This window comes from Rhinoderma darwinii, chromosome 3 (genome assembly GCF_050947455.1).
Source record: "Rhinoderma darwinii isolate aRhiDar2 chromosome 3, aRhiDar2.hap1, whole genome shotgun sequence".
Lineage (NCBI taxonomy): Eukaryota > Metazoa > Chordata > Amphibia > Anura > Rhinodermatidae > Rhinoderma > Rhinoderma darwinii.
The window spans coordinates 63160714-63176820 of NC_134689.1; the positions used below are offsets into that span (position 1 = coordinate 63160714).

The 16107-nt window shown below is 42.0% G+C and overlaps 1 pseudogene; it reads left to right on the forward strand.

Moving 5' to 3' along the window:
* The window catches only part of LOC142750372 (RUN and FYVE domain-containing protein 1-like), a 498511-nt pseudogene that overhangs the window by 425773 nt on the left and 56631 nt on the right, over positions 1 to 16107 (forward strand).

Here is a 16107-nt window from a genome sequence, read left to right on the forward strand (position 1 = left end):
GCGTTTTTCCTGGAAAACAGTTACGTTTCATTTTGAAAAAAGAGGGAGAAGTAAGGGATTTAGAAATTAACTGATGTCCGTTATCAGTGAAGATACATAAACAATGTGTAGTGGTAGCCTTCTGCATGAATGAAGAAGTTGGCTGCGTGTATTCTTGCAAGGCACTCATTTGCCGCTCCAATAAGTGTTCATCACACTATTGTGCTGTTATTATGTTTATATATTTATATTCTTCTTATATATATTTCTTAAAAATGAAGATTAAAATCCAATAAAACTATTCAATTGGTACTCTCCTTTTTTAGTAGTACCACAAAACTAAAATTGTGTAGAAGCGGTTTCACTTTGTATAAAAAATAAAAACACAAAGAATTACTAACCAATTAACATATTTCGTTAGTTTCATCCTCATGCTAATGAAAACTAGTGTTTTTAAAGCAAAAAATTATATTCATATTCCATGGCTATGGTTTTAAATTAAGTCGGGTGTGCCGTTCATTCAGAGATCATCCCTTCTCATAGACGTTCATGTATTATACATACATAAAAAAAAAGGTGATATATTTAGTTAGTTACAAGTTATTAGAAGTAATATCCACTATCACTAGGCGTGTATTCACCAATCTGTATTTTTAAAAATGGTTGTATTATAAATGAATAAATGAAATCTTTCTGAGTCTTCTTACACATCCGTGACCAGGAGGGAAAGCTCTGAATGTTTTTCCCTGCATTATGCCTATTAATCTCTTAGGGATAATCCCATTCATCGGATTCTTCATCACCTTTAGTTAGACTACATTAAACATTAACACTTTAATTTAACGTATACCATACAATTAGTTGGTATTTTCAAGGGTCTCATTGAGCCCATCTGGAGAGACTGATATTTAAATATCCAAAATGATTCTCTGTTTTTTAGTAATGAGAATCTATTATTGGCATCCGTTGGAATTTGCTCTAGTGGTGTTATTTGAACATCAAAATGTCCCCCCATGATGTTGGTGCAGGTGTCTGGAGACGCTGTGTTTTAAAATAAATAAATGATTATTTGTATTTGACCTGTGCTTTTTTATCCTTGTTCTCAGCATCTGTTTAGTCCTTCCTATATACTGCAACCCACCGTCACATTCATGGAGGTACACTACATAACTAGAGGGGCAGATTAGAAATTGTTTAATCAGGAATGTCTCCCCTGTTTTATTACATTTTGACGTCAGCTGTCTGTGTTTGATGTTATTGCAGCACTGGCACCTAGCTGTGTTACACCTGTATGACCCTGTTATTTTAGGGAGAAAACTAATTACTGTTTCTTCTTTTATCGTTTTATCTCTCAACCTACTGGGAGCAACAATGTTTTTGATATTCCTACCCCTTCTATATGTGAAACATGGTTTGCTCGGTAAAAGTGTTTTTACAAATGAATCATTTGCTAAAATTCCCCAGTGTTTAATCAGAATATTTCTTAGGATCTTATGTCAGCTGTTAAAATCCATGATAAAATTGTATTTTCTTTTATTGGTTGGTAACATGGCCCTATCTTTTTGTTTGTGTAGTAATTGCTTTTGTTGTGTTAGCAGTGATTTGTGGTAGGCTGATTTGACTAGCTGTCCTGGGTAATTCTTCTCTAAAAAATATTTTTAAGCATATTTGCCTGCTTTCTGGGAACTACAATTTTTCTTGATTTGTTTAAATTGATTATTTGGAATATTTGTAAGCCACGGCTTGTAATGTGCACTGGAAAAATGTATGTAGCTATTGACCCCTATGTTTTTAACCCCTTTAGGACCAAGCTCATTTTGGCCTTCAGGACCAGACCCATTTTTTTAAAATCTGACGTGTCACTTTATGTGGTAATAACTTCGGAATGCTTTTACCTATCCAAGTGATTCTGAGATTGTTTTCTTGTGACATATTGTACTTTATATTAGTGAAAAAATTTGGTTGATAAATTCATTGCTTAAGGGCTTATTCAGACGAACGTATAATACATCCGTGCAACGCGTGTGATTTTCACGCGCCTCGCATGGACCTATGTTAGTCAATGGGGCCGTTCAGACTGTCCGTGATTTTCACGCAGCGTAAGTCCGCTGCGTAAAACTCACGACATGTCCTATATTTGCCCGTTTTTCGCGCATCACGCACCCATTGAAGTCAATGGGTGCCTGAAAACCGCGCACGGCACACGGATGCACGGATGTGCGCTACAGTAGTCAAAACTATGAATGAAAACCGAAAAGCACCACGTGCTAATACATAGTGTCATAATGATGGCGGCTGCGCGAATATCACGCAGCCACGCATCATATGCTGCTGACACACGGAGCTGTTATGGAACTTTTATGCGCGCAAAACGCCGTGTTTTTTGCGCGTGGAAAAAACGCACAAGCTCGTGTGAATCCGGCCTTATTCTGAAAAACATCAACATTTTGAGAAAATTTGAGTACATTATGATTTTTCTAATTTTAAATGTTTCTGCTATCTGTAACAGATAGTAATACCACACAAAATAGTTACTAATTAACATATCCCATATGTCTACTTTATGTTTGCATCGTTTATTGAACATCCTTTTATTTTTCTAGGATGTTACAAGGATTAGAACATTAGCAGCAATTTCTCACATTTTTAAGAAAATTTCAAATGGCTATATTTTCAGGGACTAGTTCAGTTCTGAAGTGGTTTTGAGGGCCCTATATATTAGAAACCCCGTAAAACACCCCATTTTGAAAACGGCACCCCTCAAAGTATTCAAAACAGTATTTTATAAGTGTTTTAACCCTTTGGGCGTTTTACAGGAATTAAAGCAAAGTAGAGGTGAAATTTTAAAATTAAATTTTTGTTGCCAAATTCATTTGTAATACATTTTTTTCTGTAACACAGAAGGTTTTATCCCACATGTGGCCCTAGTGTGGTAATGGACTGAAACACAGGCCTCAGAAGCAAAGGAGCACCTAGTGGATTTTGGGGCCTCCTTTTTATTAGAATATATTTTAGGCACTATACCAGGTTTGAAGAGGTCTTTTGGTGCCAAAACAGTGTAATCCCCCAAAAGTGACCCCATTTTTGAAACTAGGGGTTTATCTAGGGGTATATTTAGCATTTTGACCCCACATGTTTTTTGCTAAATTTATTCGAATTAGTCTGTGAAAATGAAAATCTACTACTTTTTTTCTGGAAAAACGTAGAATTTTCTAATTTTTGCAAGGAATAAAGAAGAAAAAGCAACCCAACATTTGTAAAGCAATTTCTCCTGATTACGGAAATACCCCATATGTGGTAATTAACTGCTGTTTGGACCCACGGCTGTGCTCAGAATGGAAGGAGCGCCATTTGGATTTAGGAGCAGGTTTTTTTGCTGAATTTATTGGAATTAGTCTGTGAAGATGAAAATCTTGGATTTTGCAGCTCAGATTTTGCTGAATTGGTTTCTGGGAGCCATGTCACATTTGCAGAGCCCCTGAAGTACCAGTATAGTAGAAATTCCCCAGGTGTGATCCCATTTTGGAGACTATACCCCTCAAAGAATTAAATTAGAGGTGTAGTGAGCATTTTGATCCCGCAGGTGTTTTATAGATTTTATCAGAATTGGGCCGTGAAAATGAAAAAATATGTTTTTCCCAATAACATGTATAATTTTTCATTTCCACAAGGAATACAGAAGAAAAGACACCCAAAAATTTATTACACAATTTCTCATCAGTAGGGAAATACCCCATATGTGGTTGTAAACTACTATTTGGACACACAGCAAGGGTCTAAAGGGAAAAAGCACAATTTCATTTTTGGAGTGGAGATTTTACAAAATTGTTTTTTTTCGCCATGTTGCATTGCGCTGAGGCACCAGTACAGTGAAAACCCCAGAGAATTGACCCCATTTAGGAAACTACACCCCTCAAGGAATTTATCTAGAAGTGTAGTGAGCATTTTGACCCCAAAGGTTTTGCAGAAATTAGTTCACAGTAGATGTTGCAGACTGAAAATTGTCATATTCCACAGATATGCTATTTCAGTGCCCAATGTGTTGTGCCCAGCTTGTACCGCCAGAGACACACACCCCATTAATTGTTAAGCGGTTCTCCAGAGTACGGTAATACCCCAAATGTGATCATAAACTGCTGTTTGGGCACACTGCCAGGCCCAGAAGGACTGCCATTTTGCTTTTGGAGTGCAGATTTTGTTTGTTAGTAGTTTTGTTTAGTGTTTTACTGGTGTTTCAGTTTATAATGTGGGGGCATATCTAAACTGTGCAGAGTACATCAGGGTATATGTAAGCTCGGCGGAGTGCATCAGGTCATAATAGGATGATGTACTAATGGGGTAAATGTATAATAAAATTAATTATCCATGGATAGTGATGTACGCTTTGAACCAATTCTTTATGCACAGGCCAGATTTTTGGGTGCAGGAGTCGCACTTTTACCCCTTCCCGACATATATGCGGCGCTGCCGGGAAGGTGTTCCCGCAAAGCGCAGTACAGTTACGTCGCAGTGATGGTGCGGGCTCAGAAGCAGAGCCAGCACCATCACCGCGGGGTGACAGCTGTATTATACAGCTGGCACCCTCCTGTAACTGCCAGGACCGGAGCTATTCTCCGATCCGGCTGATTAACCCCTCAGATGCTGCGCTCAATATTGCGCAGCATCTGATAGGTTTTAACCCGACCGGCAACCCAGTGACACAATCGCTGGGTTGCTGTGGCAATCGGACGGCAGAACATTTTTCCCTTTTTAGTATGGGAAAAACCGTAAAAATTAAAAAAACTATACATAATTGGTATCGCCGCGTCCGTAACAACCCAAACTACAAAACTGTTTGTAATTTATCCTGCACGGTGAACGGGGTAAAAAAAAAACATGAAAAACAACGCCAGAATCTTTGTGTTTAGGTCACATCTCCTTCCAAAAAATGCTATAAAAAGTGATCAAAAAGTCACATTTACTCCAAAATAGTACTAATAAAAACGGAAATCCGTCCCGTAAAAAAATAATCCCTGACACTGCTTTGTGCACGCAAAAATAAAAACGTTATGGGTCTTAGAATATAGCGACACAGAAAACAAATGATTTTATAAAAAAAGTGATTTTATTGTGCAAAAGCTGCAATACATAAAAAAAATTATATAAATTTGGTATCGCCGTAATCGTATCAACCCGCAGAATAAAGCTAACATGTAATTTAGGGGGCACTGTGGATGCCGAAAAAAACCCAATAAAAAACTATTCTAGAATTGCTTGTTTTTGGTAATTTCCTTTATCAAAAAATGAAATAAAAAGTGATCAAAAAGTCGTATTTGTTCTAAAATGGTACCAATAAAGTCTACAGCCCGTCTCGCAAAAAACAAGCCCGCACACCGCTCAATCAACTGAAAAATAAAAACGTTATGGCACTAGTAATGCGGTGATGAAAAACATCTCAATGAGCAGGCCGGAGGGGAACATTCCTTCAGTTTCAGGGCCCTAGTATTTAGGAACTAGAAAAGGGAAGGGACATAGCACATCCGCTGGAAGCGAGGGTGCCCGTATTATACGAGCGCAAAACTTTCCCAGCAATATTTCCCAAACTACGAAGGAGAAAATGTCCCCAAAAGGTGCAAAGTGTTACAAAAGGGGGATAAGAAAGAAAACCGCTTATCAGTGTGACACCGGCCTGCGCATAACAGATTTCTTTACATCGTAACACACATCTATGGATAATTGTATTATTTACCCAATTATTATACCCTCTTATTATGCTCTGATGTACTCCGCACAGCTTACATATGCCCCCTCATTATAAACTGAAATACCAGCAAAACCCCAAACAGAACTATGAGGGTATGTTCACACGGCGGGGGTCCGTAACGGCTGAAATTACGGGGATGTTTCAGCCTGAAAACATCCCCGTAATTTCAGCCGTACCGGCATGTGCAGGCGCTTGAACGCCGCGTCAATTACGGCCGTAATTAGCGCTGCTATTCATTGGAGTCAATGAATAGTGGCTCCAATTACGGCCAAAGAAGTGACAGGTCACTTCTTCTACGCGGGCGTCTATTTACGCGCCGTCATTTGACAGCGGCGCGTAAATATACGCCTCGTGTGAACAGACAAACGTCTGCCCATTGCTTTCAATGGGCAGATGTTTGTCAGCGCTATTGAGGCGCTATTTTCGGGCGTAATTCGGGGCAAAAACGCCCGATTTACGTCCGTAAATAGGCCGTGTGAACATACCCTTACCAAGCCAAATCCATGCTCGAAATGGCGGTCTTTCCCTTCTTAGCCCTACAGTGTGCCCAAACAGCAATTTATGGCCACAAGTAAGGCATTACCATACCCGGGAGAACCCGCTTAACAATTTATGGGGTAAGATTCTCTAGGAGCACAACATATTGTGCAATGAATAGGCAGATCAATGGAAAAATTGCAATTTTCACTTTGCACCATCCACTGCGTATTCATTTCTGAAAAACACCTGTGGAGTCTAAATTCTCACTACACCCCTTGATAAATGCCTTTAGGGGTGTAGTTTCTAAAACGGGGTCACTTTTGTTTGGTACATCAGTGGTTTTGCAAAATGCTTGCTACACCCCTAAATAAATTCCTCGAGGGTTGTAGTTTCCCAAATGGGGTCACTAAAAAGGAGGCCCAAAATCCACTAGGGGCTACTTTTGCTTCGGAGGCCGGTGCTTTAGTCCAGTAGCACACTAGGGCCACATGTGGGATATTTCCTAAAACTGCATAACCTTTGCAATAAATATTGAGTTGCATTTCTCTGGTAAAACCTTCTGTGGTACAAAAAAAAATGGATTCAAATTGAACTTCTGGAAAAAAATAATAAACTTAATTCCTGCGCAATGTCTAAAGGGTTAAGAAACTTTCTAAATGCTGTTTTGAATACTTTGAGGGGTGCAGTTTTTAAAATGGGGTGACTTATTGGGGGTTTCTAATATCTAAGGACCTCAAAGCCACTTCACAACTGAACTGGCCCCTGTAAAAATAGCATTTTGAAATTTTCTTGAAAATGTGAGAAATTGCTGCTAAAGTTCTAAGCCTTGTAATGTCCTAGAAAAATAAAATGATGTTCAAAAAACGATGCTAAACTAAAGTAGACATATGGGTGATGTTAATTAGCAACATTTTTGTGTGGTATAACTGCCTGTCTTACAAGCAGATACATTTAAATTGAGAAAAATGCACATTTTTGCAATTTTTCGCTAAATTTTGGTGTTTTTCACAATTAAATACTAAATGTATCGGGCAAATTTTGCCAGTAACATAAAGTCCAATGTGTCACAAGAAAACAATCTCAGAATTGCTTGGATAGGTAAAAGCATTCCAGAGTTATTACCACATAAATTGAAACATGTCAGATTTGAAAAATGAGGCTCTGTCAGGAAGGTCAAAAGTGTCCAAAGAGGGAAGGGGTTAAAGGCCCATGTGTATCACAGACCCCATAATGTCATAGTTTCCGCTGCATTTACAGGGTCTACCAGTGGGGGCTGCAAATGATGATGTGGGGTTTTAGGTGAAGAACTGCTGCACATATAAATTAGTCTGTGCCATAGTTTTGCATTATTGCGTTCCGAGAGTCATAACTTTTTATTTTTCCGTTGACGAGCTGTGTGAGTGATTGATTTTCATGGGACCAGCTGTAGTTTTTATTAGTATCATTTTGGGTTACATGTCATAATTTGATCAGTTTTTATTCAATTTTTTGGGAGGTGAGGAGACCAAAAATCTGAAATTCTCTCACTGTTTTTTTTACATTTTTAACGGCGTTCTCTGTGCAGTATAAACAACGTTTACTTTATTCTGCGGTTCAATACAATTATGGCAATACCACATTTATATAGTTTTTATATGTTTTACTACTTTTACACTTTTTTCTAAATAAAATAATGTTTTAGTGTCCCCATATCCTGAGAGCCATAACGTTTTTATTTTTTTGTTGACGGAGCTGTGTGAGGGCTTGTTTTTTTGTGTGACAAACTTGTTTTTAGTGGTACCATGTTGGGGTATATGTGACTCTTTGATCACTTTTTATTCAATTTTTTTGGAAACAATCTGACCAAAAAAAGAAATTCTGCCATTGTTTTTTATTGTATTTTTTTTACGGTGTTCACCATGCTGGATAAATAATATGATATTTTTATAGGTCAGGCTGATACGAACGCGGAAATACCTATTATGTTTTTATTTTTTATTTTTTCTAATTATAAAGGGCTTGATAAGGGAAACGGCAATTATTGTTTTTATTACATAAAACTTTTATTTATTAAAACTTTTTTTTACTTTTTTTCACTTTTTAGTTAGCACATACTAGGGGACTTGAAGATCTGATCTTCTGATCCCTAGTACAATACACTGCACTACTTATGTAGTGCAGTGTATTGTAATTGTCATTTTAACTCATTCAACTGACCGTTAAGCCTAATACGTCCTGCCTTTGGCAGGACCTAATAGGCTCCAGTACCTGGCAAACAGGAAGGCGTTTCTAGGCTTCCTGGTTGCCATTGCAACCATCATCATCCCGCGATTTTTCATGGGGGGCCAACGGCGCACAGAGGAAACCCCCTCCCTCTGTGTCAATCACTTAAATGCCACTGTCGCTATTGACAGCGGCATTTAAGGGGTTAAACGGCGGCAATCAGAGAGAACTGTGATCGCCGTCGTTGCAGTGGGATGTCAGCTGTATATTACAGCCGTATACATCAGCTGTATATTACAGCCGACACCCACTGAAGATGAAGCGCGCACAGCTCTTGTGCCTGCTTCATCCTCAGGGCGTTACTGTATGCCCATTTGCAGTTATACACCGCTAAAAAGGACGTACAGTAATGCCCATTTTCAGGAAGGGGTTAAAGTGCATTTCAGTGTTGATTGTTTTGTGTTCAATCATAAGTGTAAAGTCAATTGTAACGTCTGATATGTTCATCGTGGAATACACACCACAATCATTCGAATTTAGGAAGGTGACAAAGTTAACCGCATCTTCCTCACCCCCATTCCACAAGAAGACCTTTATACGTCCTCTATATACCTCTTATAGTATAGGATATTCTCAATGTATGTGTGTTCGTGTGAATAAAAGTTTTCTCAAAATGTCCCATAAAGATATTTTCCCGATCGCAGTCTCTCTTATTTCTCTGTATATTTATCTTTGAAAAGAAAAAATGTTGTGTCAAGATATAATCTATTGCTTGGGTTATAATTTATATTTGGGGGGGTTTCATGTTACATACATTGGATAACATGTTGTGCACAGCTTCTATTCCTTTATAATGGGGAATGTTGTAATATAGGGGCTTGAGAAAGACTCCTTCGGAGTCGAAACATAGCTCTTTATATATTTTTGGGATGTGTTATTAAACACAAGTATATTTTTGCCACATGGATGCTGTCCTCAAGTTTTTGTACTAGTAGTTAGTCCGGATGGGATTTATGTACACGGAATTTGCATCTCTTTTAAATTGAAGTAGAGAGATTCCGAAAAAGTGAGTGCTGTGGAATTACTTCTTTACAATGGAATATAGGGGCGTGACATCTAACGTAAATAGTTTGCATCCATCCGGAATCAGTATTGATTTTAATTCTCTAAGTAATTGTGTGGAATCTAGGAGATACGATGGTAAAGATGCTACATATGGTTGTAAATGAAGTTCAATATAATGGGACAAATTCGAAGTGAGGGAATTCATTTAGAAAATTATGGGACGTCCTCGGGGATTCTGAAGGTCTTTATGTATTTTAAGGAGGTGATAATAAAATGGTAATTGGGGTTCCTGGATAAGTATAAAATCCCTTTCCTTTTTGTTGACAAGTTCCTTTTCAAAACCCTTCTTCATGATTTTATTTAATTGCTTCTGGAATATTAGGCTGGGTTCTTTAGGGATGATCTCGTAATAATTTATCAGATAGTATGCGATTAGCCTCCGTGAAGTAGGCAGACCTATACTGTATTACCACCCCCCTTTTTGTATGTATAAAAGGATGTACCATTCTCTGTACCTTTGTATAATCTGAGGAAGGGACCTGTCCGGTCCTGAAACGCGTAGTGTGACAAAACGTATACCTAAGAAAAACACACTTCTTTTGGAGTAATTACCTGCCAGGAACTATGTCCCGAATGTTGCACTTGTTTTTCTCCTATCTATTGACTCTGTAGATAGTGCCACAATGTCCTCTGTAGATAGTGGCACAGTGCCCTGAGTAAATAGTGCCACAGTGCCCTCTGCAGAAAATGCCTTAGTGCCCTCTGCAGAAAATGCCTTAGTGCCCTCTGTAGATAATTCCACGGTGCCATCTGTAGATAATTCCACGGTGCCCTCTGTAGATGATTCCACGGTGCCCTCAGTTGATAATGCCACCGTGACGTCTGTAGATAGTGCCACAGTGGCCTCTGTAGATAGTGGTACAGTGGCCTCTGTAGATAGTGCCACAGTGGCCTCTGTAGATAGTGTCGCACCCCTCCTGTAGATAATGCCACAGTGCTCTCCTGTAGATAGTGCCGCACACACCCTTGTAGTATGTGCCACACCTCTAGGAACAGGGATTCTACTCCTAGAGGTAGCCTCTGACGTCACTATTCATAAATGGACGTTAGGGGCTATTTCTAGGAGCGGAATCTCCGGCCAGAGTGTCAGCAACGCTCTGGGCGGTGATTCCGGTCCAAGAGGAGCCCTTATCGTCACTGACCATATATGGATAGTGATTCCAGGGGCTCCTCCAGGAGTGGAATCACTGGCCAGAGCGTCGGCAATTCTCTGGCCAGGGATTCCACTCCTGGAGGAGTGAATGGCAGAGCAGGGAGCGGATAGGTTCCTGCTCTGCGCCAGTATTCAATTGTATCTGTGTCCTGAGGACGCAGATACAATTGATTATGGCAGTTGCCAGCACTGTCTCAGTAAATTTGGGACAGCCCCGACAAATTTGGGACTGTTGGCCAATATGCATGCGTGCTGCTGCACCATTCAGAGAATAGAGGACTGACGGAGATAGCTGAGTGCAGCGCTCTGCTGTTTCCGTCAGTCCCATAGACATTTAATAAAACATATGGGTACATCTTCGTCCTCCGCTCGATTCAGGCTCCTCATCACTGTGATAGTAGAGTAAGGAGGAATGAAGGTTTCAAGAGTCCCGTTCTAGTGGTTCCAGCTGTGGATAGGTTATGAAAGTTACTCTTGAGACAACTACCCTAAGCGCTATAATAACTCTCTCTCATTACTTTTTCTGTGACAGGATTTTGACAAGTTGCTTTTAGAAAAAACTCAATTGCAGAAGCTGTGCGAAGAACAGGAACAGGCCCTGCAAAAAATGGGCTTTCATCTCAACCAGTAAGTTTAATTTTATGTAATCGCACTAATGTGTAAATATGTGCATGTACATTTATATGTGCATTATTTCTCTGCTGTACAGTACATATCTGAAAAGAACAATAACGTTCAGTTATCTTGGCCTATGTTCTGTATCAAGCCTTCCACTTTTATGGATAAAAACGAAATGCAGTCCAAATGCCATTAAAACAACGTAAACGAAGTAGTAGGCTACTTGATGCCAACTAATGGCATTTGCTATCAGAAATATCAATAGAAAGTTTTCTCCACGGGGCGTGGCTAGGCACTGATGTGAGCGGTCGCACAGTACTTCGGCTCCTAGTGGCGAACCCTGATATTCATCCTGTGGAGAAATTACTGCTGCCAAAATTCCCTACCATTTGCGGAAAAAGGGTAAGAGACCCTCGAGAAGCAAAATGGGACCTTCCAGGGCATCGGCTGCGCCTTAAAATCTTAAGGAGTTCGCTCGGAGTTCGGCCGAAGATGGCGCCCGCGGCGAGTCCCCACTGTCTGCCGTGGAAGAGCCGGCGCTGCCTGCTACACTTACCTCTGCTGGGGGACTGTCCCGCCTGAACTAACATTGCAGCAGGCTTCTGAGACGTTGTTGGCGGCGATCCTGGAAACTAAGATGTCAGTCACAACTAAAATTGAGGAGGTTAAGGTGGATCTTGGTCTCCTGAGACAGGATCTACATAATCTAAGAGATCGGGTCACTCAATTTGAAACCAGGATCTCTGATATGGAGGATCGTACTGCCAATATACCTCATACGCTTCGTGATCTTACTGGTAAGGTGGAGCTGTGGCGTAAGAAAGCTGATGATCTTGAAAACAGGCTAAGGAGAAATAATTTGCGGCTCATAGGCCTCCCGGAAAGGGCAGAGGGCCTCAGACAGGTTGAATTTACCGTGAAATTGCTGAAAGAATTGTTCCCGGATACTATGTTCTCACAGGCCTTTGCGGTGGAAAGGGCGCACAGAGTTCCCGCGAAGCCACCACCTCCAGGTGCGAATCCGTGGCCATTACTGGCGAGATTACTAAATTGTAAGGACCGGGACTCTGTCCTATAGGCTGCCCGACAAAAGGGAGAGATTGAGTTTGATAACACCACGGTGTCCATTTTTCCTGACTTCTCCCCGGAGCGGCAACGCCAAAGGGCGTCATTTGTTCAGATCAAAAGGAGACTGCGGGACCGACAGATTCCTTATTCCATGGCTTATCCTGCTCGCCTGAGAATAGTCGATGGGGACCGAGCAGTATTTTTCTCCACTCCGTAAGCGGTGGATAAGTGGCTTCTGAGAAACAAGGGATTGCCTCGACGTTGAAGGTTACGGACTTTGCCAAGAACTGGTGGCTATGATTCCTGAACTGACATTTGCTGATATACACCTGGGGATCTTCCTAATGGGGAATGAACGGGTCCCTTCCTGCTGCACATTGCCTTATTATATTGCTTTCTTATATTTCTGATTGCTCAGATGCTGTTTAATAGATTGAGGGAGCAGAGAGGGGTGAGCAGACTATTTTTGATGTATTGCTTTACGATCTTGTATAATTTCATGCCTATATGTGTAGATTTACTTTCCTCTGCTCTTGACTTATAGATCCTGCTTGAGTAGGCTTAATTTTTCTGGATATTGCACAGTATAGCACATTATATGGGGGAACTACTGGGGTGCGTGGGATACATCTGTGATTCCATGATGTGTTCCCACTTAACGGTGGAAACTACCCCTTTCTGTATACTCTATAAGCCACGAGCTCCTGTTGATCTTATGCTGGGTTCACATGTTAATTATTGTTCAAGGTTTCTGATCTCTACTCTGGGTTTTGTAATGAGTATGTTTCAATTCGATATGAGATTTCGCTGTATGATGCATGTTCTATACCCTGTGACATACCGGGTTGGGTCGCATGTGCTGACACTTTTGCACTGTTTGGATATGCACTATAGCATCACTTAAGATTTTGACATGGGATGTGAGTGGGATGGAGACGCCTAGGAAACTAAATATGATTTTTTCTGAGCTTAGGAGACTTGGCTCACATATTGTATGCCTTCAGGAGACGCATCTGACAGCTAACACAGTTCATTTTTTGAGTAAACCTTGGATTCAATGAGGAAGACATTCCTTGCGCTTTTCTTCCTCTAGGGGAGTATCCTTGTTGGTACAGTGACGTCTTAGGTGGGAGATATTACATACTAAGATAGATGAAATGGGGCGTTATGTTTTTGTTCATGCCAATATAAACTCCACTCCTTTTGTAGTATTGAGTGTATACAATCCATCGCATGGTTCTGTTGCTCTGCTTAGAGAAGCTATTTCCTTTGTTTCTGCTCACCAGGAGGCCAGAGTCCTCCTTATGGGAGATCTTAATCTTACTGTAAAGGATCTGCCAGGCACAGCTTCGGGGTTAACTCCCTTAATTAATCAGTCAGCACCTGAATCTACATCCCTGAGACTGACTCCAGCTTCCACCACTCAGGCTGGCAGGCTTAGGAGTGGGAGAGCCTATCGCAACCTGGCCAAACTCAGCTAGCTCCCGCCCTCGGTCTATTTAAGCCTGCCTTTCCTGTTCCTCCAGTGCTTGTGATTCTTTTTCGTGTGGTTTCCTGGCCCAGCTACAGCTCCTTCTATTTTGTTCCTGCTCCATACAAACCCTGGCTTACTGACTACTCTTCTGCTCCTCGTTTGGTACCTCGCACACTCCTGGCTTGACTCGGCTCGTTCACCACTCTGGTTGCTCACGGTGTTGCCGTGGGCAACTTCCCCTTTCCCTTGCTTGTATTCCCTTGTATGTTTGTCGTGTTTGTCGTGCACTTACTGAGTGCAGGGACCGCCGCCCAGTTGTACCCCGTCGCCTAGGGCGGGTCGTTGCAAGTAGGCAGGGACAGAGTGGCGGGTAGATTAGGGCTCACTTGTCCGTTTCCCTACCCCCCGGTTAGTACATAATCACAAGCCCATACCTAGTCTACCTTGGTCCCTGACACCACTATGGACCCCCGTGAGACCCTGGCTCAGCAAATGCAGGGTCTCTCCCTACAGGTCCAGGCCCTGGCTCAGAGGGTCAACCAGCCTGTTGCTACCTTGGTAGTTCCCCCCACCGCACCTCTTGAACCCCACCTCAAGTTGCCCGACCGGTTCTCAGGCGACGGGAGGGCTTTTCTCTCCTTTCGGGAGAGTTGTAGGCTTTACTTTAGTTTAAAGCCTCATTCCTCAGGTTCTGAGAGCCAGCGGGTGGGTATAATTATGTCCCGGCTCCAGGAAGGGCCCCAAGAGTGGGCCTTCTCCTTGGCTCCTGACGCCCCTGAACTTTCCTCCGTTGATTGTTTCTTTTCTGCTCTCGCACTTATTTATGACGAGACTGACAGGACTGCCTTTGCCGAGAGTCAGCTGGTGACCTTACGTCAGGGTAAGAGACCTGTTGAGGAATATTGCTCTGACTTTAGGAAGTGGTGCGTAGCTTCTCGGTGGAATGACCCTGCCTTAAGGTGCCAGTTTAGGTTGGGTCTGTCGAATGCCCTGAAAGACCTGCTAGTTAGCTATCCCTCTTCTGACTCCCTAGACCAGGCTATGGCTTTAGCGGTACGACTTGACCGACGTCTCAGGGAACGACAACATGAACGTTTATGTGTTTTCTCCTCCGACTCCCCCATGATGCCTCCCGAAGTTCCGTTGCTTCGTTCCTCCCCGAAAGACTCAGAGATACCTATGCAACTCGGGGCCTCCGTGTCCCCCCAACAACGTAGAGAATTCCGCAGGAAGAATGGTCTCTGCTTCTACTGTGGGGATGACAAGCATCAAGTGAACAACTGTCCTAAGCGTAAGAATGCAGCCAGAGAACTTCCGCGCCTAAGTGATCATCGGGGAGGTCACTTGGGTGCACAGGTATTTCCAGTAAATAGGAAACGTACTAAGATCTTGCTTCCCTTTCAGGTCTCTTTTGGTGGTAGGTCTGCTACCGGCAGTGCCTTCGTGGATTCAGGGTCCTCTAATAATATTATGTCTGTGGAATTTGCTATGTCTCTTGCTATGCCTCTGATTGATTTGCCTAAACCTGTCCCGGTAGTGGGTATCGACTCCACTCCTCTTGCTAATGGTTATTTTACACAGCATACCCCTGTTTTTGAACTCCTTGTTGGCTCCATGCATTTGGAGCAATGCTCTGTACTGTTGATCAAGGGATTATCGTACGATTTGGTTCTAGGCCTTCCCTGGTTGCAGTTGCATAATCCCACATTTGACTGGAATACTGGGGAGCTAACCAAATGGGGTAATGAATGTTGTACGTCATGTTTTTCTGTTAATTCTATTTCTCCCCCTGAGGAGGCGAATACGCTACCCGAGTTTGTTCAGGACTTCGCTGATGTTTTCTCTAGGGAGGCCTCCGAAGTGTTACCTCCTCATAGAGAATACGATTGCGCTATCGAATTGGTACCAGGAGCTAAGCTTCCTAAGGGTAGGATATTTAATCTTTCTTGTCCCGAACGTGAAGCCATGAGAGAGTATATCCAGGAATCCCTGGCCAAGGGTTACATTCGTCCCTCTTCTTCTCCGGTAGGTGCTGGCTTCTTCTTCGTGGGGAAGAAGGATGGTGGTCTTAGGCCATGCATTGACTACCGTAGCCTGAATAAGGTCACGGTAAGGAACCAGTATCCCCTTCCTTTGATTCCTGATCTCTTTAATCAGGTTCAGGGGGCCCAATGGTTCTCTAAATTGGATCTACGGGGGGCGTATAACCTTATTCGCATCAAAGAGGGGGATGAGTGGAAGACTGCGTTTAACACGCCCGAAGGC